Source organism: Balaenoptera physalus, assembly GCF_965194825.1.
Source record: "Balaenoptera physalus genome assembly, chromosome: 13".
In the NCBI taxonomy this organism is placed as follows: domain Eukaryota; kingdom Metazoa; phylum Chordata; class Mammalia; order Artiodactyla; family Balaenopteridae; genus Balaenoptera; species Balaenoptera physalus.
Window position 1 is genome coordinate 88,413,949 of NC_138892.1, and position 26,333 is coordinate 88,440,281.

Here is a 26,333-nt window from a genome sequence, read left to right on the forward strand (position 1 = left end):
GTGTAGTATAATCCTGGTAAACGTTCACAGCTCCAGAAGTAAATTAATGCTTCCCTAGTTTGAGGGATTGCAAAATGACCTCTCCGTACTGCGTGTAATCTGGTACAGAGCATGGAGGGAAAGAAACAAGACTGGTTTTGGGTTCTTGCCTTTCTTATGTTGCTTTATAGTTTAGTGATTTGGGGGTCATGTCATAATTTTTCTGATTTTTTTTTTTTTTTTTTAATCTGTAAGGGAGGGATCATCCCCTGTCATTCGTACCTTCAAGAATTGCCATAGGATCAGATCTGATAGTTTAAGTGAAAACGCCTTGAAAAGTCTAAAGAGCTCTATAATTGTTAGGATGAGAAAAAGTAGAATGATTTTGTTTTAAGAATTTCTTGAAAATTTTAGAGCATTCCTTGCAATAACTAGTGGAACCCCGGGGCATAACAAAAAAGGATTTGAGAATCACTTCTTTTGAAGCTGCCCTTTAGCCCTGCTTAGCTCACTTTTCTGTGTTCTTGGTTGCCATGTGCTGAGTGGCTGTGACAGAAGGCACAGTTGAAGGAGTAGTGGAAAGGCTGGGCTGACAGCAGCAAGGAAGCAGCACTCAGTGTTCAAAAAGCATAAGTACTTTGTTCATGTTTCTTCAGTATCCCAGAAGTATCTATAAATTGAGTAACTAGAAACTTTGAAGAGGAGAAAATAAAGTTAATATTGTAAATTTATTCAAAATGGATATTGCTGATGTAAGTAATCCTATGTGTTTTTTATTAACTAAAAATACTTCGTGAATTTTATTTCATAGATTAATCTTTTTTTTTTAATAGCTTTATCTTTGGTCAAAAATGAATATCCTTTCTCTATCTCATGCTGAAACCTTTTTAATAATGCAGAATTGCCAGCAACTTTTCTCCCTATTAAATATTCGGTGCTAGCCTTCCTTGCCTGAAATTATATGAAAATATATGCCTGAACTTTGAGAAATAGAATAATTTCGTCTCAGGTTAGAATGGATCTTAAAAGCTGGATGACCCAATACAACATTCCATTCAGAAATCCTATTCTCAGACCTCTGAGAGTTTGTCCTGCTTGAACCTCTGCCCCCCTTTTCAGTATAGAATATATTTGGAAGATTTTGCAGATGAGAGAACTGAGGCATAGATAGGTTAAGTGACTGTGTCCAAGATCACTTGGATAGTATGTAGCAAAGCCAGGTGACCCATTCACCGTGAATCCAGAGCCCTGGCTTAAACTCTATAAATCATTGGGCTTCCCTCCAACAAAGACTATTGCTGGACAACTCGTTTTAAAGAAAGTTGCTTTTCACAGTGCACTGAAATCTACTACCTCCTTATAACCCTGCCATCAAAAAAAAAACAGAGGGACTTCCTGGTGATCCAGCGGTTAAGACTCCGTGCTCCCAACGCAGGGGGCCCAGGTTCGATCCCTGGTCAGGGAACTAGATCCCGATGCCGCATCCAAAGATCCCACGTGCTGCAACTAAAGACTCGGTGCAGCCAAATAAATAAATAAATATTGGAAAAAAGATGAACGGGTGATGCTCAAACATCTTAAAAAAAACCCAAACAACAGAAATACTACTTTGTTCTCATGTGGAGCATGAGACAATATATCTTGTCTATTCTTTTCCAAATGGCAACCCTTCAAATATCTGATTGAACTTAATGATTGGTGCCCTACCTTACTCTTAAGTTTGATCTTTTTCAGGTTGAATGCATCTTCTCCTCCTAATTGTACCTGTTTTAGCACAGTTGTCATACCAACTGTGTTCCCTGCTGACTTTTTCTGGGTGTTGAATACTTATCCAGTTCCCTATCTATTGGATGAAAATCAGTTCTGGAACCCGTATTTAAAATACTGCCTTACCATGGAGCGTTGGTTATATCTAACTTTGATTTGGACACCCTACAGTTATTAACTGTATTCTCTTCTCTCCAATGCCACATCTTATCCTTGCTTGCATTGTGATTGCTGCCATTAAAAATTACAAAGTCTTGGGACTTCCCTGGTGGTCCAGTGGTTAAGACTTCACCTTCCAATGCAGGGGGATGTGGGTTTGATCCCTGGATGGAGAGCTGGGATCCCACATGCCTTGTAGCCAAAAAACTAAAACAGAAGCAATACTGTAACAAGTTCAATAAAGACTTTAAAAATGGTCCACATCCAAAAAAAAAAATTGCAAAGTCTTGTGAGCTATCCTTGAAGCAGATCTTTTTGTCTTAATATTTTTATAAACAAAATACTGTATTAAAGTAGGTTAAAGTTGCAATGTGTGGATTTAAGTCCATTATTTCAATTTTAAGATCCTTTTATGTTTTAAAATTTCCGTACAGATTAGAGTTCCAATTTGATAAGTATGTCTTCACCTAGCAATATGATTACTGCATAATTATTTGAGTGTTTTGGGTAAGATAAAATCATAAATATTACTTGTATCCTTTCCCATTAATTATTAAGCACATGTCTGTTTCAGGGAATTTAATCTATATGTTTGATTCATAGTCCCATAATTTTTCAAAATGTAATTTTGTAAGAGCCATCTAACATCAGTCATTTTTATGGTGTGTGTGTGTTTGTGTGTATGTGTGTGTGCATTCCTAACATCAGAAGGTCATGTTTTGTTATGAATAAAAAAGTGCCTACATGTTAAACATGTCTTTGCTAAGACATAAACTTAGTTAAGTAGTCTCTGCCATCTACCACTGGAAAAATGTATTTTCATGACAGATTGGGCTACCTCCTTAAAATAGACTGGCCAGATTCCCAAAATGTTAGGCACTGGGGTAGAATTTCCAGGAGCAGTAGTAGGTCTCTGATGATCCTTCATTGGCCCATAGATTAAGACAAGTCAATAAAAAACAGGATATAAACAAGCAGTTGACAAGTATTTGGAATAAGAATAGATCGTCTGGTACCTGAATACATTGTGAATATTATATATAGGGAACCATACTTCAGGTGTGGACAATATTGGACCAGCATGCTGGGCTCCATGCTGTTGAAAGGGTCGTATACTTTAGGTGGCCTTGACCTGCTTCAAGGGAACTATGAATAAAGGATAAATAATGGTTCTGCCAGTAGGTGGTAAAAAATAAAATAAAATAAGCACTCTTTATAGTCAGCAGGAAGACAGAAGCCACTGTGATTATTTTAAAAACGGGCATGTAATAGTGGGAAATTCTTACACATTGACAATAATAAATTGCAAAAGAGCAACCTAGAGGTCAGGAGCAGGAAGAAGTTACTGCCACCCTTAGGCTGGAGACAAAGGGAGGAGACAAGGTTACCAGGGGCACTGGATGTAAGCTGGAACCATGGGGGCCTGTCTGGCAGGAGGTGGAACCAGGTAAAACTGGAGCTGCTGCCTGAGACACCTGGCAAAGGAGAGAAAGAAGGGGAGAAAGTCAAACAGCAGAAGGTTGATAGGTATTGAACCTTGGAGTTGGTTGATGAGGGTTTGTTTTACTCAAGTCTCTATTTTGAATATGTAATTGTCTGTAATAAAATGTTTTTTACAAAGTAAATGAAAGAGAGAGAGAAATAGGAGACGCAGGGGCACACGCACCCCACCCCCCCACCGTGCATGCGCCCACGCACAACTTTACACTGAGCTCCAGTCTCCTTCCAGTAGCTGAACTCACCTCAAAGCCGACTGCCAGGGGGGCCTGGGAAACTTGGCCCACAGGGGTCAGCAGAGAAGGAGATGGGCAAAGGAAGGATCTAAGGCAAAGAGGCTGGCAGACCCTCACCCAAGACAAATGAGGCAGTGACTCTCTTCCTGCACGAAGTTCTACTCCTGGCTGGCATTGCCTGTTGCTGTCTATGACTTTCTCAGTCCCTCAAAAGGTACCCTCTGCCTAAACCTAGTTTTGTTGCTATCAAAGTGGGATTGGGGACACACAGTGTAATTATTTGACCTAGCCTGTGCCACACTGAGCCTTTGGATACTGGAGTGTCCATATAACACACCAAGTTTTTTGCACACTTCTTGTGCACTTCCATTTACATGCATTCTACAGAGTTGGCTGCACAAGCACTGATAAATTTCAGACAAACTCCAGATTAGTTGGAATATTTGTGGTTTTAGTTGGAAGTCCTTACCTTGCATAGAGAGTGAGGAATTGGGCAAGGAATGATGATAATGAAAACTTGGGCTATTACGTAGTAATGCTCTTCAGCACACGTTTAATGCATTTAGCTGATAAAGAAAAACCATACTCAAGTTTTTATATGTTCAGCTGCAAAGACCAAAAGGAATTAAAACAGAGAAAAATGGCAGTATGCTAACTATGTAATTATTTGAATTAATATATAAAATATTGGAATCCATCTGTACTGATTTTGTAATAATAAGTGGGTACTTGGTTCTCAAAAATCTTTAACTCTGAAAAAAGTGAGGTTTAATACTAGAAATAGCACTTTTTTAACCAAGAAAAATATGAAGTGTCTTCTAGGGCCATCCTATATGGTTGTGCAGGTAGCATATTTTCCGAATTGTCCACCTAAGGGGCATCTTCTCTTATTCACACAAAGGCACTTTATATGCCAGCAACAGCCCTGATCTCCCAACACTGATATTATCAGGGAGAAGTATTGCCAGGAGAAATTTCACAGCCTTCTGTAAAGAATGAGGTTGACTTTTAGTATCCACTTAGGGATTCTGAGAGGCCCCTGTGAAGAGTATCTTGGCTTTGAACAGGACAGAGCTACCTGCTGGTTTTAGATTTTCAGGTTTGCCTATTTGCATTTAGGCCAAGAATACTTTTATTTATCTTTACTACTTTCTTGTTAATGTTGGCTAGACCTCTGTGTAATAGTAAAACCTTTAATTATATTAAGATCAAGATGGGGATCACAAAGTGTGTTTCTCTTCTCAAATGATCATTAAGACTACAGCATGGTCTCAGTGGACATGTACTAATGTATCTGCGTACTAATATACAGATTAGTATTTGCATATTTTACAAAAGTTAAAGTATTTTAATAACTTAGTTTTAAAAACTGACATGAGTCCTAAATTTAAATTTTTAAAATACAATTTGACTTATTTATACAAAGGCAAAGCCACCAACACATTGAGGAAGAGATTTTCAATCGGGTCGAAGTGGATGCGTTTTCAAGAGTGGGTGGCAGTACTGGGCAGTGAAGTGGCAGTTGCTGGCATCAGACTAGGTCAAAGCTCAGATCTAGCACAGCTTTAAGTTAACTGGTCCAGTTTCCTAACCTCCATGTGCCTTGTGTTATGAAATGTACCAATCCGTAGAGGTTTCTGTGAAGATCCTAGGGTAATGGATCTTAAAACAGTGTATGGTAGAGTGCACCAAAAAAACCTCATATTAAAGTTAATTTTTCATTAAAAAATACCAACTTTTTCTTGAGCTATCATTCATTTTCATGTTCAACGTTATTTCCCCTAGACTTTCTCACCCCTGTTCCCTCTTTCCTTGTTAGCTCCCACATCTCTCTATCCTTATGCCCAATACTATTCTTGAATTGTTCTGAGATAAAGGTTTTTGGTATTAAACATCTGGGTATGTAGATGTTTTGTGAGATGCTTTTTATTTCTCCTCAGTATATTCCTCATTTACTCCTTTTCCTCATGTCCCTAAAAATATCCTACTTACTGATCATGTATATTTCCTTTGTCTGAGGCAGATGATACTAGAAAACAACAACATGGCACAGTGCAGTGGAATTAAGATTTGGCTGTGTATCTCTGTAGCACCTCCCAGGTTAAAACTTCTTTGAATCTCTGAAATTGAAAAATCAGAAATCTGAATAGGTGATGCATTTGAAATCACATAGGAACACAGTTTTTCCCAGACCTCTTTTTTTGGGGTGTGTATATGTGTATGTGTGTGTGTGTTGATTCAACATGTGTGTATTTTCTGTTTTCCCCCATCTGGCATCTGCTTTAGCACCAGCCTAGCTAGCTAGCTGTTCTGTGTCAAGAGGGCTTTAGCCTTTTCACTATGAAAGAGAAAGAAATGAAATAATAAAAAAAAGAAAATTCTTCCACCATCTCCCCCCCGCACTTTTTGTTTAGTTGTTTCTAAGCAAGTTTCTTGCCTTTTACCTTTGCATTTGCATTGCTTATTGATTGGCAATTTTAAAATTGTTTATTGTGCTCTTTTGTTTGACTGTTCAAGAGCTAAAACAAAAGCTAGCAGGCCCTGTGAGGTGCACATTTGCATGCGGTGAGCGTTACCCGAGGAAAAAGTAATTGCTAATGCATATTTATGTGGCACAAATTTGCCATTTGTTTATGCATAAAATTATCAATAGTGCAGGGCGGCCCAGCCGTAGAAAATGGTGACCTTTTTAGCTTAATAAATAGAAATCAGCTGTTATTGTGAAGAGATCAGCCATTTATTCTGTGTTGAGGGACATTGCCGGGAAAATGCAGATTGGGGCTGGCAATATCATTAAATGGAAGGCCAATGACCCTTTCGGTAGAGTCTATTATACTTTATCTAATAGGGAATAAATGACTCTGGTTGGCAAATGGAATAAAGAACAACAGTTTTTCTTTTTTGTTTTGTAGTTTTAATAACTCTACGGATTTTAAGCCATAAAACTGAACAGGCAACCTCATACTGACCTGTTGCTAGAGTTCTCTCAGAAAAATCTGTTTTAAAGTTGCTTTCCCTATTCGTTATTCTCTATTTTAGTTTGTACCCATTGAAACAAAAAGTGAGTCAAATGATATTTTTTTTCCGGGAAAATAGGTCTTCCTTTAGTTTATAGCTTTCTTTTTCTTCTTTTTTAGCCATACTTTTATCTTTTCATTGCAGGTATTTTTGCATTTTACAGGGTTGCTCTACATTTGATATCTTAAAAATATGAAAGATAGAAGATACTCTCAGAATAAAGTTAGGAATAAATTGTAAACTGAAGTTTTCTTTTTAAAACTAAGCATAATACTTTCAAAGTGATAAGAATGGCCTCTGAGGTAAGGGTCCTTTGGATTAATAAAAATATTATATAAATATAAAACCTTCTCATCAGCATATCTTCTTTTCCTTTCTTTTCTTTTCTTTTTTTTTTTTTTTGGCTGCACCGTGTGGCTTGCCGGGATCTTAGTTCTCTGACCAGGGATTGAATCCCGGGCCACAGCAGTGAAAGCGCCTAGTCGTAACCACTGGACCGCCAGGGAATTCTCAGCATATTTTCTTAATATGCAAAAAACCGACAGATAGTCATTGTATCTTTTTTGGTTGTTTCACTGAGATGAAGTGCCCTCAGTCTCCCCAGAGCTCGCCTGTGATTATGGTTTAATGTGGTGTGATCTCATACTACATTAATTTGGCTAGTATTTCTTTGGTATGCTAGTGAGCATTTCTGTCTTTTAGGGTTTTTTATTGAGCTTCTTCAATCATTATATAATTCACTATTAAGTGGAAGTTGTGTTTGTTTTTTCAGTATTGTAAGGTAAATTTTTTTTTTTTAATTAATTTATTTGTTTTTAGCTGTGTTGGGTCTTCGTTTCTGTGCGAGGGCTTTCTCTAGTTGCGGCGAGCGGGGGCCACTCTTCATCGCGGTGTGCGGGCCTCTCACTATCGTGGCCTCTCTTGTTGGGAGCACAGGCTCCAGACGCGCAGGCTCAGTAGTTGTGGCTCACGGGCTTAGTTGCTCCGTGGCATGTGGGATCTTCCCAGACCAGGGCTCGAACCCGTGTCCCCTGCATTGGCAGGCAGATTCTTAACCACTGCGCCACCAGGGAAGCCCCTGTAAGGTAATATTTGATGCACTGAAAATTTTATGTAAGTTATGAAATAAGATAATAAAACAGAGACATGTAAATCCACCCTCAGAACATGGCAAAGCTCTTGGAAGCTACCTGCATGCTCCTTTCTGATTGTGTATCTTAACAGGAGTGCACTGCACCAGGTGTAAAGTTTCTGCAATGGTGGATTTGCAGCCACCAGTCTTTCCCTCATGCTGCACTTGAGTACAACAGTGCATTCTGCAGCATGTCAACAGAGTGACTGAGTAACCTTTTACTGGCAGAAATGGGTCTGTTGTTCCTTTTTAAAGTAGAGGGTGTAAATAGGATTCAGACACTAGGGTACATTAGTCCAAAAAATGAATATATTTTTTATGTCATTTATAAGGTATTGATTTTAGGTCCATTAGATTCACAATCCCTAGTGATAGAAAATACAATGATTTAATGGGTAGGTTGGAATTCCAGAAGGAAGAGCAGCAGTGATTAACCCCTTCTTCCTCAGCTCCCTGCCCCTGTTATATAATATTGTCAAGAAGCTAAGGACTCTGGGGGAAAGGGACAATTTATCATCTGTCTTCCCTGCACTTTACAAGGAATCACAAAACAAATTTCAGCTGGACTATTACTATGCCTCTGAATGTGATAGAACATTTCACTCTCTGTTGATAAGATATGCCAAAATTATTTTTTATAAGGTAGTTTTTAAGTTGATGAATACAGTTTATTTTTACAAAACCCAGAGCATATTTATTTAGAGAGTCTTAGTAATTTAAGATACTGTTTAGGCAGATTATAGGATATGAAGGAATAAAGCTTAGATTTCTTTACTTAAATAAAAAGATCTTTTTCTCAACTCTAAGAAAGAAAAGATCATCCTGGTGTCATGTCAGTTATACCCTTTCTTAGACAAGTCTTAGGTAATATTAGTGAGAAAGACCACTATAATTTTTAAAGTAGGGTGTTTCCTGTTCCATAAATACATGGAAATTATTGGTGTATATAAGCCTCTTTTCTGATGAGAAGATGACCAAGATTTCATTTCACTTCTATACTATTAAATTTGGATGTAGAGCACTCATAATAATTCCAGTCAATTTCATCCAACTAATGTTACTACCACCTGAAAGAATTTCCTCTTAGGCTGCTTTGGCAGTAACATCTTCATTATTATATCCAAAAAAACCCTAATTACAACATAGGTATGAAATTTTTTAAAATTCCAACTATCATTCCAATCTTCTGACATACTGTTATGTTATGATTGAAGAAAAATATGCCAACTGAAATCTGATTAGCTTAAAACTTGACCTGACATAAAGATTATGGTATCAACAAATACTTTTTAGTATTTCATATTTTAATTCAAGTTTTTCAAGTTCTGTGACAAAAATATAAAAATACAGGCTCCCTCTTGTGGGTAAAATTACCACCTGTGTATTTCTGTGTTGCCTGCATATAGGATATGGCAAATTTTTTCTGTTTAATTTTAAGTAAATTCTACCATGGCAGTCTCTTTACAGTTGGTCAGATGTGACATTTCACTTAATTGAAAAAAGTGAAGTTTGGGGTACTTTTTAGTAAAATTTTTAATGAAAATAAACAGGTTTTTCAAAGAATTGGCAGACCATGTGTAGACAACCTTTATTTTATTGCAGCAGCATAATTCCTTTTTTTTTTAACTTTAAATTTTATATTGGAGTATAGTTGATTAACAATGTTGTGATAGTTTCAGGTGTACAACAAAATGATTCAGTTATACATATAATGTATCTATTTTTTTTCAAATTCTTTTCCCATTTAGGTTGTTACATAATCTTGAGCAGAGTTCCCTGTGTTATACAGTAGGTCCCTGTTGGTTATCCATTTTAGATATAGCAGTGTGTACATGTCAGTCCCAAACTCCCTAACTATCTCTTCCCCCCATCCTCCCCCACTCCCCGTAACCATGAGTTGGTTCTCTAAGTCTGTGAGTCTGTTTCTGTTTTGTAAATAAGTTCATTTGTATCATTTCTTTTTAGATTCCACATATAAGTGATATCATACGATATTTCTCTTTCTCTGTCTGACTTCACTCAGTGTGACAATCTTTAGGTCCGTCCATATTGCTGCAAATGGCTTTATTTCATTCTTTTTAATGGCTGAGTAATAGTCCATTGTATATATGTACCATATCGTCTTTATTGATTCCTCTGTTGATGGACATTTAGGTTGCTTCCATGTCTTGGCTATTGTAAGCCGGGCAGCGGCATAATTTCTGATGTTGAAAATGTGTAATAACTTTTCTCATTTTGAAGTAATTTCCAATGGAGTCATTAGTGAATTGTTGAAATAATGTGGCATCTTCTCTGTCAGTGTGGTGACTTTTAGATTTCTGCACTTAGTAACAAAAGATCTGATATTGGAGTGAAGTGAAATCCCCCCTACCAATCATGGTCCAGATGGATAACAATGTGGTAATAAAACTACCCTAATACCATAAACCTTGTGACCAAGACGGTGAAATATCAATGGCATAATAAGAATGAAACTGAAGAATTACTGAATTCTTCATAAATTGAACTGATTTTGAAGAGACTGAGCTGGCACCAATGCTTTGGCTACCACCATGTACTGGTTCCCTGCTCTCAAAAGTCTGATTCTTGGGAATTTCGACTGATTGCCAGAGGCCATTTTTGTCCAGCCTAAGGAACTGGTAACAAAGCCAGAGTTCTATTCACCCCTGAAAGTGTCTAGAGCAATATTTTTGAAGCTGGGCTGGGAGATATATAGAGGTATATAGCAAGGAATGTCAATGTAGAGATAGTTGGATGACTCCCACTAAACAGTTACTGTGTTGATCGTTGCTGTCATACATTTGAATGGAATCAAGGAAAGGACCTATGAGGACACCTGAAAATCTTTCATAACTCATTCCAAGAAAGAAGAATTTACTTTAATGTTGCCTGTCCTAAAGTATATTCAGGTTGTTTATATCAAAATTATACAAAATGAACAACTTATGTGGTGACTAACAAATATGTATGTATGCATATAACATAACATATATATACGTTTTTAGATTAATTCTGGTGGTATTATAATGTCAAATTAATGCCTTTTTTCAATAAATAATAACTTTATTATATTTATATATCTATATAAATTTACATGTATATAAATTTATTTTGAAAACCATAGACATCTCCTGCCAAAGAGTCATATCTTGATATATTTACTAAAAAGGAACAATACACTGTTAATGGTCTACTTTTATTTTTTCTAGATTCCTCTTGCTGATGACACGAGTCCTGTTTGAATCTACTTACAAGATTCTGAAGCCTGAACAGAGAATTTTGGCACTGCACTGGGTAGGAAAAAGATATATTCATAAAACACATGATACACACCTTTGAAAAAATATATTACTTTAAAAATGGAAGTTTATGTGCCTTCTCTTATTTTCAACTTATAAGTAAAGTATATGACATATGCATATACATAGTCTTTTATGTTCAGATGACAACTGTATTTGTAATTATAATTTTCAACCTCATTATGAAGGTAATGTTTCTAAACTGGCAGATGAAAGCAACATTTCTTTTCTTTTCGTTTCCTTAATGAGATACACATTTCTTAAAGTTGCAGAAGCTTTTTTTCTTCATTGAAAAACATTTGTTGCTACTTTTTTATTATTGCTGAACAAGAAATATTCTGGGTCACAATGAGTAGGTCACACATTTTATAAAAATTTCCATGGGCTATTAAGTATTTCAGGGTATGTTTTTGTAAACACATACAAAAATACAATTTTGCTGAGGCCAAACAGATATTTTCCCAATTTGCTTGGCAGAAAAATTTAGTGGGCATCTATCTATGTGTGCATTTGTGAAATGCCTGTAAAAGTTATACTCTTGGGAACAGGAACAAAGTTTGACCACAGACCTAAAGTTGAAAATCCTTTTATCGTCCCATGACTAACTGTCATGTGGGTGAGAGCAGAAAAGGTTGAAGGAAAAGGATCCTATTGTTCAGAGGTTTGTCACTAGTAAAATGAAAAACGAATTATCTTTCTGTTTAGATCTAAAGAGAATAGTGAAAAAGTGGTATTCTTGCAGAGTAAACTAAAATTTATTTATTTACTAATCCACTCTAAAAGTCATATGACTTACGCTTCTAGCACTTCAAGATACAAGTTTATTTGTGAAAACCCTTAGATTCAGTGGTAGTTTTTATCGTTTTAAAGACTGAATTGTTTTTAAATCCTAAAAAATATTTAAAAAATATTTATAAATAAGACTTTATATATTCACAGACGAATGAATCAAAGTAATATGGAAGAAAGCATTGTAATGGTTTTTAATGATAACAGAACTGGAATAAGTCACAAATTATTGCAAATGTGAAACTTTTATAGTTTTACAAGTAAAAGCACAAGTATAAATAAAATTAAAAGGCAAATGGAAAACTGGGACTACTTCTAACAAATACAGCAAACATCACATGTATAGAGCTGTTATTATAAGAAAGGCACTAACATTTTAATTTAAAAGATAACAAGAAAAAAAAAGATAACAAGATATAAGAACAAATAATTAATAAAGCATGCAATTCTAATGCAAAATGCTGGTAAAAGAAATGCAAAGTTGTGCTCCACTTAACAATCTAACTAGTAAAAAGTAGCTTCGAATAATAATGTAACAAGAATGAGGGGAGTTGGGTGCTTTCAATAATGTTGGAAATAAGTTATATTTATTCAACCATGAAGTGATTTGAGCATCTCTGTTAAGAGCCTTAAATGTTTCCAAGGCATTCTATGAAACATTTTCACTTTATTAATTTGGAAAAGGTTTGGTTGCAAGCAATCCAAATTGTTTTTAAAAAGGTAGAACTTTATATTTTCTGATGTGAAGTCTGTGTAGGCAGTTAAGAGCTGATTGGGTGGTTCCACAGTCAATAGGGACCCAGATCTTTCATCTTTGGCTCTGTTTCTCTGAACATGTGACTTTTACCTAGTGTTTTGGAATATCCAGTATTGGTATTCCGGCAATCATGTCCGTATTCTAGCAAGAGGAAGGAAATATTTCTAGAAGATTCATGCTCTCTCTCTTTAAGGACATCTTTTGAAAAGTGTCCATACCCCTTCCACTTGCATTCCATTGGCTAGAACATAGTTTCATGACCGTGCCACACTTAAAAAGAGCTTGGAATATGTAGCTTTTATTCTGGAAGATAAATTTGGGGGAGTTATTATTGTGGAAGAATAAGAGACTAGATATTAGGGCCTAACTAACAGTATCTGGCAATTTCACTTCCAAGAATCTAACTTAATGAAATAATTAAAGGAGACAAAATTTATGTATATATGATCATTTTCATACGTTTGTAATCAGAATAATTTGAGATTGACTAAATTGTTCAGCAATAAAGCTATAGTTGGATAAATCTGAATATATTCATCTTATACAGTCAATAAAATATTTAAAAAAATTTTGAAAGACATATGAAATTATGCATGATGCAATGTTAAATGAAACAAGTCAGAATCCACACTAAAGATACAGTGTATCTCCAAATGTGTGTGTGTACACGCATACATGTATGCACACACACATATTCAAGTGGACATATATATTACAAATACATAAAAAATTAACAAAAAATAGCTGAAAGTAAATACATTAAATATTATTAGCTCTGGATTATGGAGTCATGAGCAACTTTAATTTTCTTTACAGTTTACACATTTTTTAACAAGTATAACTTAGTATTAAAATTATAGAAATGTAAAAAGTATGGGATTCACATGGGGAGGGAGAAGGTTAAGCTGGGAAGAAGTGAGAGAATGTCATGGACTTATATATACTACCAAATGTAAAATAGATAGCTAGTGGGAAGCAGCCGCATAGCACAGGGAGATCAGCTCGGTGCTTTGTGACCACCTAGAGGGATGGGATAGGGAGGGTGGGAGGGAGATGCAAGAGGGAGGGGATATGGGGATATTATGTATACGTATAGCTGATTCACTTTGTTATACAGCAGAAACGAACACACCATTTATACTCCAATAAAGATGTAAAAAAACAAAAAAAATAGTACGGGATTCCAAAAGGTTACATAAGTTGCTTAGTGCCTCTGTTTAAAATACTATATGTGTGTCTATTCAAGGAGAGATGAAATAGCTTATCACTCATCCTTTCTGACTGCTTTTTCTGAAGTCAGGTTGCAGTAAGCTTTCCTTCTCAGTAGAGCCATACAGCCACTCAGAAATCTTGATCATATTGCATCCTGGCTACCTTTTTTAGGTTAGGGCAGATTGAGATACTGTTCGGTGGCATTTGACAAGCATGTGAATGTTGCTGTTAATCATGCAGATTTCAAAGGCAAAGAGCAAAACTTTGAAGACTTCTTCCTTGTGTATAAGTGAAAGAGGTTGAGTACTGCAGTTCTGGATTAAGAATGTTTTCTTTCTTTTTTTAAAGGATTTTTTACAGTATTTTGTTGCCTTAGAATATTAAAGGAGTGAGAATTTATCTCAAAGATAAGTGAAAAGTCACAATTAGATAGCAATCTATGAGAAATTCTTGGCAGAAATTAGAATGAGAGTGTTTTTTCCCTCCGAACCTAAGCTGACTTCACTCTTTGGAACTTGTAAGAGAAGCATAATGTTGAAAGGCATCAACTTTGGAGACACACAGTTTAGGTCAATTTCTGACTCGACCATTTAGGACTATCTACTGTTGGGTATGTCTCTTAACCACTGATTCCACACATGTAAAATGTAAATAATGATGGAAAATAGTTGGATAAATTATATTATGCAAATACCACATGGACACTGGTGTAACTACACTGAGTAAACAAAATAGACTTTAAAGCCCAAACCATTACTGGAGATAAAGTTACTTTATAAGTGATTGAATTTTCAATTCAATAGGCAGATAGAATAATATTAAATCTAAGTGTCCCTAATAACATAACCTCAAAATAGATTAAGGAAAATTTGACAGACTAGCAAGGAGAAATAAACAATCCACAATGGCAGTGAAATTAACTTAATAATTAATGGAATAAAATAGAAAAGAATCAGTAAAGGGGGGTAGAGTTGAAAGATAAGATTAAGAAACTTGACCTAGTAGACATAAATAGAACCTTGCATACAACTGCAAAATTCACATTATTTTGAAGAACACTTGGAACAGTTACAAAAATTGACCATATCCTGAGTCATAAATTAGGTCTCAACTAATTTCAAAGAATTTGAATCATAGCAGTGAAATTAAGCTGCCAATGAATAACAAAAGTATGGCTAGAAAAAAGTTTCAAAATTAAAAAGAAATCACAATAGCAATTATAAATATTTTAGATTAAATAAAAATGAACATCTTACATATAACAATTATAGAATGCCTATAAGAAGCATTTGCTGGGAAATTTATACCTTAAATGTATTAGAAAAAAAGAAAGAGTGAAAATTAATAAGCCAAGAATTTATTTCAAAAACAACAACAAAATAAACTCAAAAATAATAAAAGGGAGAAACTAATTAAAGTACAAAATTAATGAAGTGAGAAACAAACATATGAAGAAGAAAAGCAAGAAAGCCAAAAATTGTTGCAAAAGATGAGGAAATTTTCCAATCCTCTGATGAGACTGAACAAGAAAGCAAGTGACAAGAGGCAGATAACCAATATCAGAAATAACAAGGTGACATCACAACAGATGTGCAGATATTAAACAGCTAATAATGAGTATCATGAACTTTACGTTACCAAGTTCATGTTGGGAAATATGAAGAGTTAGATCAGTGGTCAGATTCCTAGAAAAATATGCCAGTGGTCAAAATATTCCTAAAAAATAGATAACTTAGCAATATTTACTCAAAAAGAAATAGGGAACCTGAATAGTTCTATAAACATTAAGGAAATTTAATCTGGTAATCAAAAATTTTCCTACAAAAAAATTCCAGACCCAGATGGCTTCACAGGCAAATTTAAGGAAGACATAAGTCTAATCCTATGTAAGTTTTTTTTTTTTCAAAAAATAGAAGAGGTAATAGTCCCCAACTTATTTTATAAGGATCATATAATCTTGATACCAAACTTGGCAAGAATAGTATGAAAAAGGATATTCACAGGCAAATTCCTCTTATGAATATAAATGGAAAAACTGTCAACCAAATATTAGCAAACTGATCTCAGCAATATATAAAAAGGATCATTAATCATGAGCAAGTTTGTTTACTCCAGAAAATCAAGCTTTGCTGACATGTAAATAAACAGCCAATGTAATACAGATTAAAAAAAGGTATCACAGGATTATTTCAATTAATGCAGAAAAGGATTTAATAAAATGTATCATTCTTTCCTTATTTTTTAAAGTTCTTAGAAAACTAAAAACAGGGAAGAACTTCCTTAGTGTGATATGAAATACCTATAGCAAGAATAAATTAAAATAGTGAATTGTTGGAAGTTTCCTTCTATGATCAAAAACAACATCAGGATAGTTGCTATTGAGCATTTTTCCTGGAGATCTGGAGTTTTTTAAAACTACAAATCAATGTAAAACTTAACACAACCCAATAGAAAAATGGGCAAAAGAAGACATCCAAATGGTCAGTAATATGTCCAAATGTCAAAACATATGAGAAAATGCTTAATCTCAGTAATAGTCAAGGAAATACAGAATAATCGCACAATGAGATCCCACTACACATACTTCAGAATGGGGAAAACTAAAGTGGCTAGCAGGTCAAAGCAATGACAAGGATGCAACAGCAACATTCATACAGTGCTGGTCAGAACAGAAATTGGAACAACTGCTTTTAGATATAGTAAAGTTAAAATTTAGAGCCCCTACTTAAGCATAGCAATCCTATGTATATATGTATATATCCCAGCAAAATATGTACATCCATGTATCAGGAGATATGTATAAGAATGTTCACAGGAGAAATACTTGTATTTGCCAAAAACTGGAAATAATTCAGTTGTCATCCACACTATGGACAGTGGTAGAATAGTCATACAATGAAATGAAATAATGAAATGGAAGACTTTTAGTGATCTACTTGATATTAAGCGGAGAAAAGCAAAGACATAAGAATACATGCAGGATGATTCCAAGCAAACAATTATGTTTTTCAGAGATGCATTATAGATGGTAAAACTATAAAGAAAAGCAAGGAAACATTACTATAGGTGCTGAAGAGTGCTGATCTCTAGGAATGAGGAAAGAGGCTGAGCTGAAGGAGGGAGAATTTGGGTCAGGGAGCACTTCTGGCCCAAGGGAGAGTGACACTAATGCCCTGCTGGTGGTTACATGGGTGTGTGCTTTCTTACCATTTGCTTAAGTGTACACATTGTGTAGATATATTCAAAATAAGTGTTAAAATAGTACAGCAAATAGTTATGATAAGTTTTATTTATTTTTTTAAGGGTGTATTATGTTTCATGAGGGAGAAATGTGGTTGCAAATAGTGTAAATTAAACTGATACATCTTTCAAAATTAGGTAAAATAATTTAAGATGCTTGTAAAGAATTTCCCACATTGGAAATGAAGACTAATAGGGCAGTAAAATAAGCATTTATTCTTTCCAGTGTTCTTTTTGTAAGAAATGTAATAAAGGCTATCAGGCATTGCCATTAGATTGAATAGCAGTAAAATGTTTTGAGAACTATAAAATTATAAATATTTTATTTATATATGAATTGAAATGCATTGCCATGTTAAAGCGTTCTTTGCACATATCAATACCCACAAAAAGACTTAGTTGGATATCAGATTTTATCCTGCACTGACCAAAAATAACACAACAAATATAAGTACTTCACATAGGTTTGCAAATCCAAGATTTTACAGAGGTAAATTGAGGATAGTGGTTAGTTATACCACTGGTGGCAGTTATTTTTGTTTTGCTTATCTCTTTCTGTGTTAACATTCTTTTAAAATGTCACTGCATTTATAATTATTTGCTTTAACCATTTAGCCAGTTAATTATTTGTGAACCTAAGTGGTTGTTATTTGTACACGCCTTTTGGTCACCTCTCTTTTACTTGCAAATAAGCAAGCTCTTTGCTTTAACTATTTGTCAAATCCAATCACTTTTTTTTTTTTTCCTCAGTCAACCTTATCTAGAAAGTAAAACTCTTTGCTGCTTGCAAAAGGAGAATAATCCCAATATATTGTAAATTGTCAAGTGAGTTCTTTATAATTAAAGATTACTCTGCAATATACAATTTTTAAGGCATTTATCCCGACAGGGTTCAGTGGCCTTTGAGAATGAGCCACTATGTTGACAAATCTATCATCTAAATTGTGCAGCATTAATGAGAACTCCAAGCAGCACACTCTTACATTTTAATGTGGGTGGCAGTTTAAGAAAAAAAAAAACACCGAAACAAAATACTGAATATGATTGAAGTTGATTTAAAAAAGGTCTGCCACCTGTGGATAAAAATGTGCATTACTCTGAACACATAATAATTAACCAGACTGAAAGGCCATGGCAAAATCCAGTGACTCTCTGAAATCAAAACCCTGGTTATTATTAGGGAAAAAAAAAAAAAAAAAACCAGAAAAAGAAGACAGTGATTTCACAGTAAATACAGATAATGGGTTTGTGATGCTACTTACCTGTACAGCTAACCGTCCATGCTCTATAACTTAATCCACAGTTCTTTACTAACATATGGTATACTCCATTCCTGAAAGTACAGTCTTTGATTTGAATCCCTCATTTCTTAATTAATAACTCATCATGTGATCTTATATTTCCTGAATAGTGTAAAATTTCTATATCTCATTCTTTCATAACCATTTATAACTCATTGTAGATCATCTTTTATTGTTACACCTCAATCTCTTGAATAAGACTCCTTTTTCGATATACTTTCAGCTTAGTTTTCTCAAGTTAACCTTACAAGTAAAAACACCATGCATATTTAAATATAATAGCACTATACTCATAATTTCTTCTCAACTCAAAATTATTTGTTTAAATGCCTGATTATGCTTGATTGCCTTTATGCTCTACCTACAAATATCTAATCTCCATCTGAATAGTTTAACATAAAGTTATTAAGCTTATTTTCTGGGTGTTTCAAGTGTATGTACATATAATGCACTGGGGGAATTTTATTAGTACAATTTGAATTGCAGAGTTCATTTCAAAATGTACATCAGCTTAAGTAACATAATGCAGTCACTGTAGAGATGCTCCATTGTACTGGTCTCGGAACGAGATACTGCTACTTGAGTAGCCAATGCTGATCCACTTGAAGGAGACCTAAAACACTAGCCTGGAAGAAAATAATGGTTTATGTATTGTAGAATTCCTTTGGGCTTCTTGATTGATAAGAATAACGAGAAAGAAATAACGAGAAAGAATAACGAGAGAGATTCATTTAAAAAATCATAGAAAAATTAGAGTTCTATTACTTTTATTTAAAAGTCAGATGATAATAATATGTCTTAATCCTTTAATAACAACTGCTTGAACATTGTTGCCTTATTCAGCAATTGTTTGTAATAAAGAGGATTTTTCCTTCCAAATAAAATAATGCATGAACTGTTGACCAAAAGGCTTTAAAATAATGTATGTGAGCAGGCAATTGCTTATTTTTGTGTCTTTCTTTAGAATACTAAGCAACAAAGAAGCAGTTGTAACAATAGTAATTTAATTTGAGAAAAAAACCTTGAACCCAAACAGTCTCCATAGAACTTTTTGCATAATTAGGTTATACATCTTCTCAACAGAAGAAGTCTTGCCCACGGTCACATTCTGTAAATGAAAATACATTTTGCATAAATTAGTGAAGTTGAACTGCTGAGATTCTTTATAAAATGTAATAAATATTTCCTAATTTTTAAAGTAATTAGAAACCATAATTTTTAATTTTCTTTGGTGACACATATATCTAGTCATCTTTTAGAGAATTTAGAAAACAGTTCATACTTTACAGTGAATAATTGGTGCTTTATAATATGAAATGAAATGACATAATATAAACATGATGTTTGAACTGTAATTAGGAAATTTCATTCCCTCTTAATATGGTAAAGCTTTTTGATACAGTGTCATTTTAGGCATATTAAATCTGTGTGAAAGGACTGAACACTTTTCTAAGTATTTAGAAAAAAGTTAAATTTCTATACCATTGTCAATATAAATTCTAGGAGGATTAAAGTTTTAAATTCTTAATCAAAGAAACTCTAAGAGTATTAAGAGATAGTGTTGGTGAGTATTTATATAAGTGGAGGGAGAGTTGGAAGTTATTTTTCAGCATTACGCTAAAGGCAGAAATCACAAAGGAAAAATTTTGCTAGATTTGATCACAAAAATGTAAAATCTTCTTTGCATCTTAAATGATAGAACTGACAAACAAATGAGGAGCTGAGAAATGTATTTACAATATATTGGGTTTAATGATATACAATAAATTGCCATTTTTGTTAAAACTGACTATTGGCAATTTCATACGTTAATTATGAAATTAAAATATAAACTACTTACAAATTAAGAGAAAAGTAGAGATATAATTTGAATATTCAGTTAAAAGGAGGAAATCAGATGGGGACTAAACATATAAAATGTTTTTTTGTAATAATTGGAGACATGCAAATTAATTGTGAGAACCTAGTTCGTTTAGCAAATTGGCAAAGATTAAAAATGCACAATAACCAATGCTGAAGAGATTGCAGTGAGATGAGGCCTCTCATTTACTGAGGCTACTAGTGTCCATTGCATTGCTGCACCAAAGATTCAGTGCACACAGTAGACATTAAAATTTGTTAATGTTGATGCTTGTGCTTCTAGTAAGTTATGTAATATTACATATATATGTAATGTGGGTAGTAACACAAAATTTAAAATAAAAATATGATTTTGTTAAAAAAAATGGGCTCTGCATTAAAAAATGTTGTGGTGTTTGTGTATGATAGAATATTAGTTTCACGTATAAATGTTGGAATGACATGAGAAACTAGAACCATCATAAATATTCAAGAAATATTTGTTGAATGGATATGTGGTGTGCGTGCCTGCACACACACATACACACATGTATCATGCATAGAACAAAAATACTGACAGAATATATGCTAAAAAAAAATAAGTAAAATGCTCAAAAGCTAGATTACAGGATGACATCTGATTTTTAAAAATTTTCCCCTTTTTAATTGCATGTATTAGATACCTTTCTTTAAGAAATACATCTTATTTTCATTTAAGAAAAAATACATACTACTTTTTAAACTGTAAACATAAGTATAGTAATCCACACATCAAGGAGATTTTCTCCTATGTTTTCTTCTAGTTTTACAGTTTTGGGTCTTATGTTCAAATCTGTTATTATCCATTTCAAGTTAATTTTTGTGAGTGGTTGTAAGATAGGGGTCCAAGTTTGTTTTCCTGCACGTGGTTATCCAGTTTTCCCAACATCATTTATAAAGAGACTATCTTTTTCCCATTTCTGGGCCCTCGATTCTGTTCCATTTTATGCCAGTACCATACTGTTTTGATTACTATAGCTTTGTAGTACTATACTACTTTGAAATCAGGAAGTGTGATACCTCCAGCTTTGTTTTTCTGTCTCATGATTGCTTTGGCTATTTGGGTTTGTTTGTGGTTCCATACAAATTTTAGGATTGTTTTTTCTATTTCTGTGAAAAATGGCCACTGGAATTTTGATAGAGATTGCATTAGTAATCCATAAATGTTTTTCTAATAGTAGCATTTCTGTATACATAGATTGCTATATAAACATATCTATAAATTCTTTATTCTGATTTTTTAACTGGAGAAAAATTTAGGAAGACCAAAATGTTTTGCAGAATTTTCAATACATTAAAGTCTACATGGCCAGGATAATACGCTATAGCACTGCCAACAAGTTTATCTGGGACTTACTCAGAAAATCCCAGTGGTAGAGTTGGGGTTGTACTGCTTCAGAGTTGATCTGTGTCAGGTCATTGGACAGTTCTTCATGTTGTGACAGCGTTTGCCTTCGTTTGAATTCCACTTGGTCCCACTGTCACTGAGAACAATAACCCAGAAATAAGAGTTTTAGAATACTTGGAAAATGATTTCTGGATTGTGTATAATGGACAAAAGGTATCATTTCTTATTAAGATATTCACTTTTGAAAACCATCATTAAATTCTTCTACCACTCACCTAGCATTTTCATAGTCCCTTTTTAAAAAATGAAGCAGTTACCTCATTGTTTTGAGCATAATTCATGTCTATGAATTCACAGATGTAACTGCAGTTGGATTTTTAAAAAGTTCTCCTGCATTTCTCCCTTTTTTCTCACTTTCATAACCAAATCCCTCAATAAAAAGTGATTATTACCATAAAATGATCCAGAAGATGAAGCAATTTATTAAAATAAAGTAAAATATATTTGACAGATTGTTCAAATGGACTCATCTTCTTGGATTAAAAAAATTCTTTCACAAAATGAATTCTGTGTTCTTCCACTGTCCAACATACCTCTGATGGATACATGAATTTTGGTGCATGACCATTTATTCTATTTTTAAATTCTATCTGTACTGATATTAAAAAACATAAACAAATATTTTAATTTTAGGAATAGGAATAACTTTTCAACAGTAAATAATACGTTTTGAAAAGAAAATGTATACATTAAGACTAGTAGTTTTAGAAAGGAGTAACACTTACTGAGACTTAACAGAACTCAAGATTTTGATAGACCCTTAAATAGCAAATATTAAAGTATTTATGTAATGCCATTGGAATACAGAAGGATAGGTAAACTAAACAGAAAAGGAAGGTCAAAGCTAATTTTAACCTTTGTATTTGTTTAGCAAACTATTGTATTTATTATCTTTATTTATCCCCTCATCTCTCTCTTCTGTTTTAAGGGTATTATTATTTAAGAGCAAGAAACTTTTATGTCAGAATACCAAAATTACATGAAAAATCAGACCTCAAGACTATCTGTGAGGCAGAAATAATCCAACTATTATTTCTGGTGTAAAAATTTTTTTGAATAACATCATTTGCCCAGAAGCTGTTTTCCAACCTAATAACTCTTGGAATTACAATCTAAAATTTCAGGAGGATCAAGGCTGCGTAACTACTAGAAAGTATAAGTGTGCAGGAATGTGACCAGAGGTAAAATCTGATTTAAAATTTCTTTGAGGAAGCTCTGGTTTGAAACAGTAGCCCTGAGAAAGTTAAGAATACTACATATATAAATGTTGCTCAGCAAGCTTGTCTTAGTTAAACATATACTAAATACTTGCACAGCAATCTCCAAGACATTCATTAACTAGGGTTTTAATCTATTTTCTTGATTTTAACCATCTGCTTCAATTCTCCTTGAACAAAATTACTCAAAATGCACAGAAGTATCGTTCAACACATTCTATATTGGTTCATCTTCTTTTTGGTAATTTACTTCTTTATGCGACATTTTGGAGGTGATGTGTGATGCACACCAAGTCTGTTGTTGGCAGACCCATTTTGGATGTGCCTACCATCTTTCTGCTCCAGTATTTTGTAGAAGTTGTGTCAAGAGTTGGTTGGAAAAGAAGGAGGCAGAAGACATCTCTGTGTAGCAGTTATACCGTCAACGTGCGAAACATGATGCTGGTTGTTGCAGAGGATGCAACAATACGTAAAATGGGATCCTGGGTCTAAAAACTGTGATAAAGTACTGGGGTATAGTTGGGGGTGAGTATGGCAAAAGTACATCAGTCCCTCTGGTGAAAGGCAGAATGCAAAGATCCATAGCTCACTTCTGAGTACTTCGCCTCTGAATGCTGTCTTTGGTATACATGCCAGTTTTCTCATGATGGGGTCAGCTTGCCACTAGTTTAATCATAGGCATTTACTTTAACGTTTGGCTGTGTCGAGAACCTGAACTCCCCTTCTTTCAGAAACAACAATTTCAAATTTGTTGCCCCACAATGTCTAGGAGAAACCCAATGGTGACAAATAATATTTTGCAAATATGGTTTGAGGGATATGCAGTTCTTTTGAGATGCCCTGAAATTCACCTCTGAACTAAGCCAGGGATGCAGAGTTGTGTCCTTGGCTTCTGAAGACCCCAAGTAAATGACTTTTATGACCTGTGCTTTAATGTGGTGTCATTGGCCCTGACTGAGGGCTGCGGTAAGAAAGAGCCCCATAAAACTTATTATGCCTACCAAGAATTGTGTTGCAGAAATATTTCATTGCAACCTGGCATATCCATTCTATAAGACTACTTGGGAGAAAATTCTAACTCCTCTTATCAGATGCTGCTCCTGATATATAATATTTATTTATTTATAGAAAAAAGTAAGTGCTGTATATCTAAAGCATGAATACATTTTTAAACTCTCTTTTTATACTTTTACTGTTCATCCTCTTTAATGCTTAAATCAATGTGACTAAATTTTTTAGTAGAAATGTCAGCTGAGGGGGGGTCCAAAGGTATTAACTTATAGTTATAAAATAAATACATCATTGGGATATAATGTATTGATACAGCATGGTGACTATAGTTATTAGACTATTTTTATCTAATGATGCCTGTGAATTGTGTAACTGACCAGTGTTCCTTTAGTCATTCACTACTAAAAAGCTTAGTGCCAAATTTGGAGTCTCCCTAGGCAAAGGTATAGACATTGATGGAATGTATTTACCATAATTTTACCCTTCTTTTTGTTTTTACTTCCACCATCTCATATACTTTTAACTCATAGTCTCTGTTATATTTCATGTATCAGAGAAGGAAGAGGTTTCACGGGCAGGGAATGAAGGAGGGACACGCTGTGGAGAAGCAGTGAGAATCCCAAAAGGCATAGCTAAGACAATGATATTTGAGGTGGGCCTTGAGTGGTGGAAACGAGGAGAGCTTGAGACAAGCATGAGCAAAAGTTCAGAGAAAAACTGTGTGGTTCAATTTGGCTCAGAAATATTAAGGCTGTAGTGACATAATCAGTCTGTAAATTTCAGATTGTTTAACTCAATCTGAGGAGCTTATGCATAATCTTATCTAATTTGATAAATAATAAGATTCCATTGTTTTTTTCTCCCATAAGAAAAATGTCAATATTTAGTATGCTTTGTCCACTACAACAAAGCTTTCTCTGGTATGTGGTATGGTATGGATTTTGGGGGAGGGGGAAATGTTGGCATTCAAGAGACCAAAAATAAAATGTAATATAAATTGCCCAATATAAACTGTATAAATGCATTTAATGAGAGTAGGTGTTGGTAACCATGGCAAGTCCGATTAATACAAATTCGTTTGAATGATACTTCACTATAGAGCCTTATGGCTTATGTACTACCAAACTGTTTAGGCTGAGTCCACCAGCTAAGTCTTTTCTTTTCTTTTTTCTTTTCTTTTCTTTTCTTTCCTTTCTTTCTTTTCTTTCTTTTCTTTTTTTCTGTCAAGCATGGTATTATAATAAGTAGATATTGTCATTGTATTGAGTATGCATTTTTTTAAAAATTGAGGTATAAACTGACATGTAACATTATATTAGTTTCAAATGTACAACAAAATGATTCAATATTTTTATATATTGTGAAATGATCACCACAATAAGCCTAGTTAACACCCATCCCCATATGTAGTTACATTTTATTTCTTGTGATGAGGGCTTTTAAGATCTACTCTTAGCAACTTTCAAATATACAGTACAGAATTATGTATAAACTATAGTCACCATTCTGTACATTACAGCCCCATTTATTTCCTTATAACTGTAAGTTAATACCTTTGGATACCCTTCAGCTAACTTTTCTTCTAAAAATTTTAGTCTTATTGATTTAAGCCTTATAGAGGGTGAATAGTAAAAGTATAAAAAGAGGGTTAAAAATGTACTCTTGCTTTAGATATACTGCAGTTAATCTTTTTCTCTAAAATGTAGTATTTCCTATTTTGTCACAGTCTGTATTTTAAATCTGACAAGAATATAGCTAACATATGTTGAACACTCATAAGCACTTTATAAGCATTTTACGTGTATCAGCTTATTCAGCTCTCAGAACAATTCTAGGAGGTAAGTTTTATTATTATCTCAGTTTTGCATTTGGGGAAACTGAGGCATGAAAAAATTTTTCAAGTCTTGCTCAGGCTTACACAAGAGAATTAAAAGATGCCATCTGTATTTGAATCTAGACAGTCTTGTTCTAGAGCTTATACTCTTAATAGTATACTATTTCATGAACCCAAAGTTGAGGGAAGTTATTACCTAAATTTAATTTCTCTCCAAAGGCTGAAAATATGGACTCCTTATTAACTTTCTAGATTTACCATCAGTTAGAACTCCAGCACTTTAGAAAGAGAAAGGAGCTAAGAATCATGTGATCCACTGTACCATTCATTGTGGAAAAACTCTTTACAACGATATGATAGATAATTCCCCCTCCTCATTGTAGATACTTTAACTTAAAAGAAAAATTTAATACGTCCCAAGAAAGTTAATTCTACTTTGGAGCAGCTCTATTAGAAAAGGATACCACCCTAAATCATCTCTCCTCCCCTTCACCATAATTTTTATACCAATTAGACATGAATTAAAACGTATTGGTTAGCGGTAAGTGTATTGTAATAATAATCATAGCTAACATTTATTGAGTACTCACATGTGCTGA

At 34.1% G+C, this 26,333-nt stretch overlaps 1 protein-coding gene across 1 annotated transcript in view; it reads left to right on the forward strand.

The window, feature by feature from the left end:
• Positions 1-26,333, forward strand: part of SOX5 (SRY-box transcription factor 5) — a 990,465-nt gene that overhangs the window by 262,848 nt on the left and 701,284 nt on the right. The window contains exon 4 of the mRNA XM_082419737.1: positions 10,998-11,082. The gene's annotated coding sequence lies outside the window, so the exon portion shown is untranslated. The remainder of the gene's footprint in view (positions 1-10,997; positions 11,083-26,333) is intronic.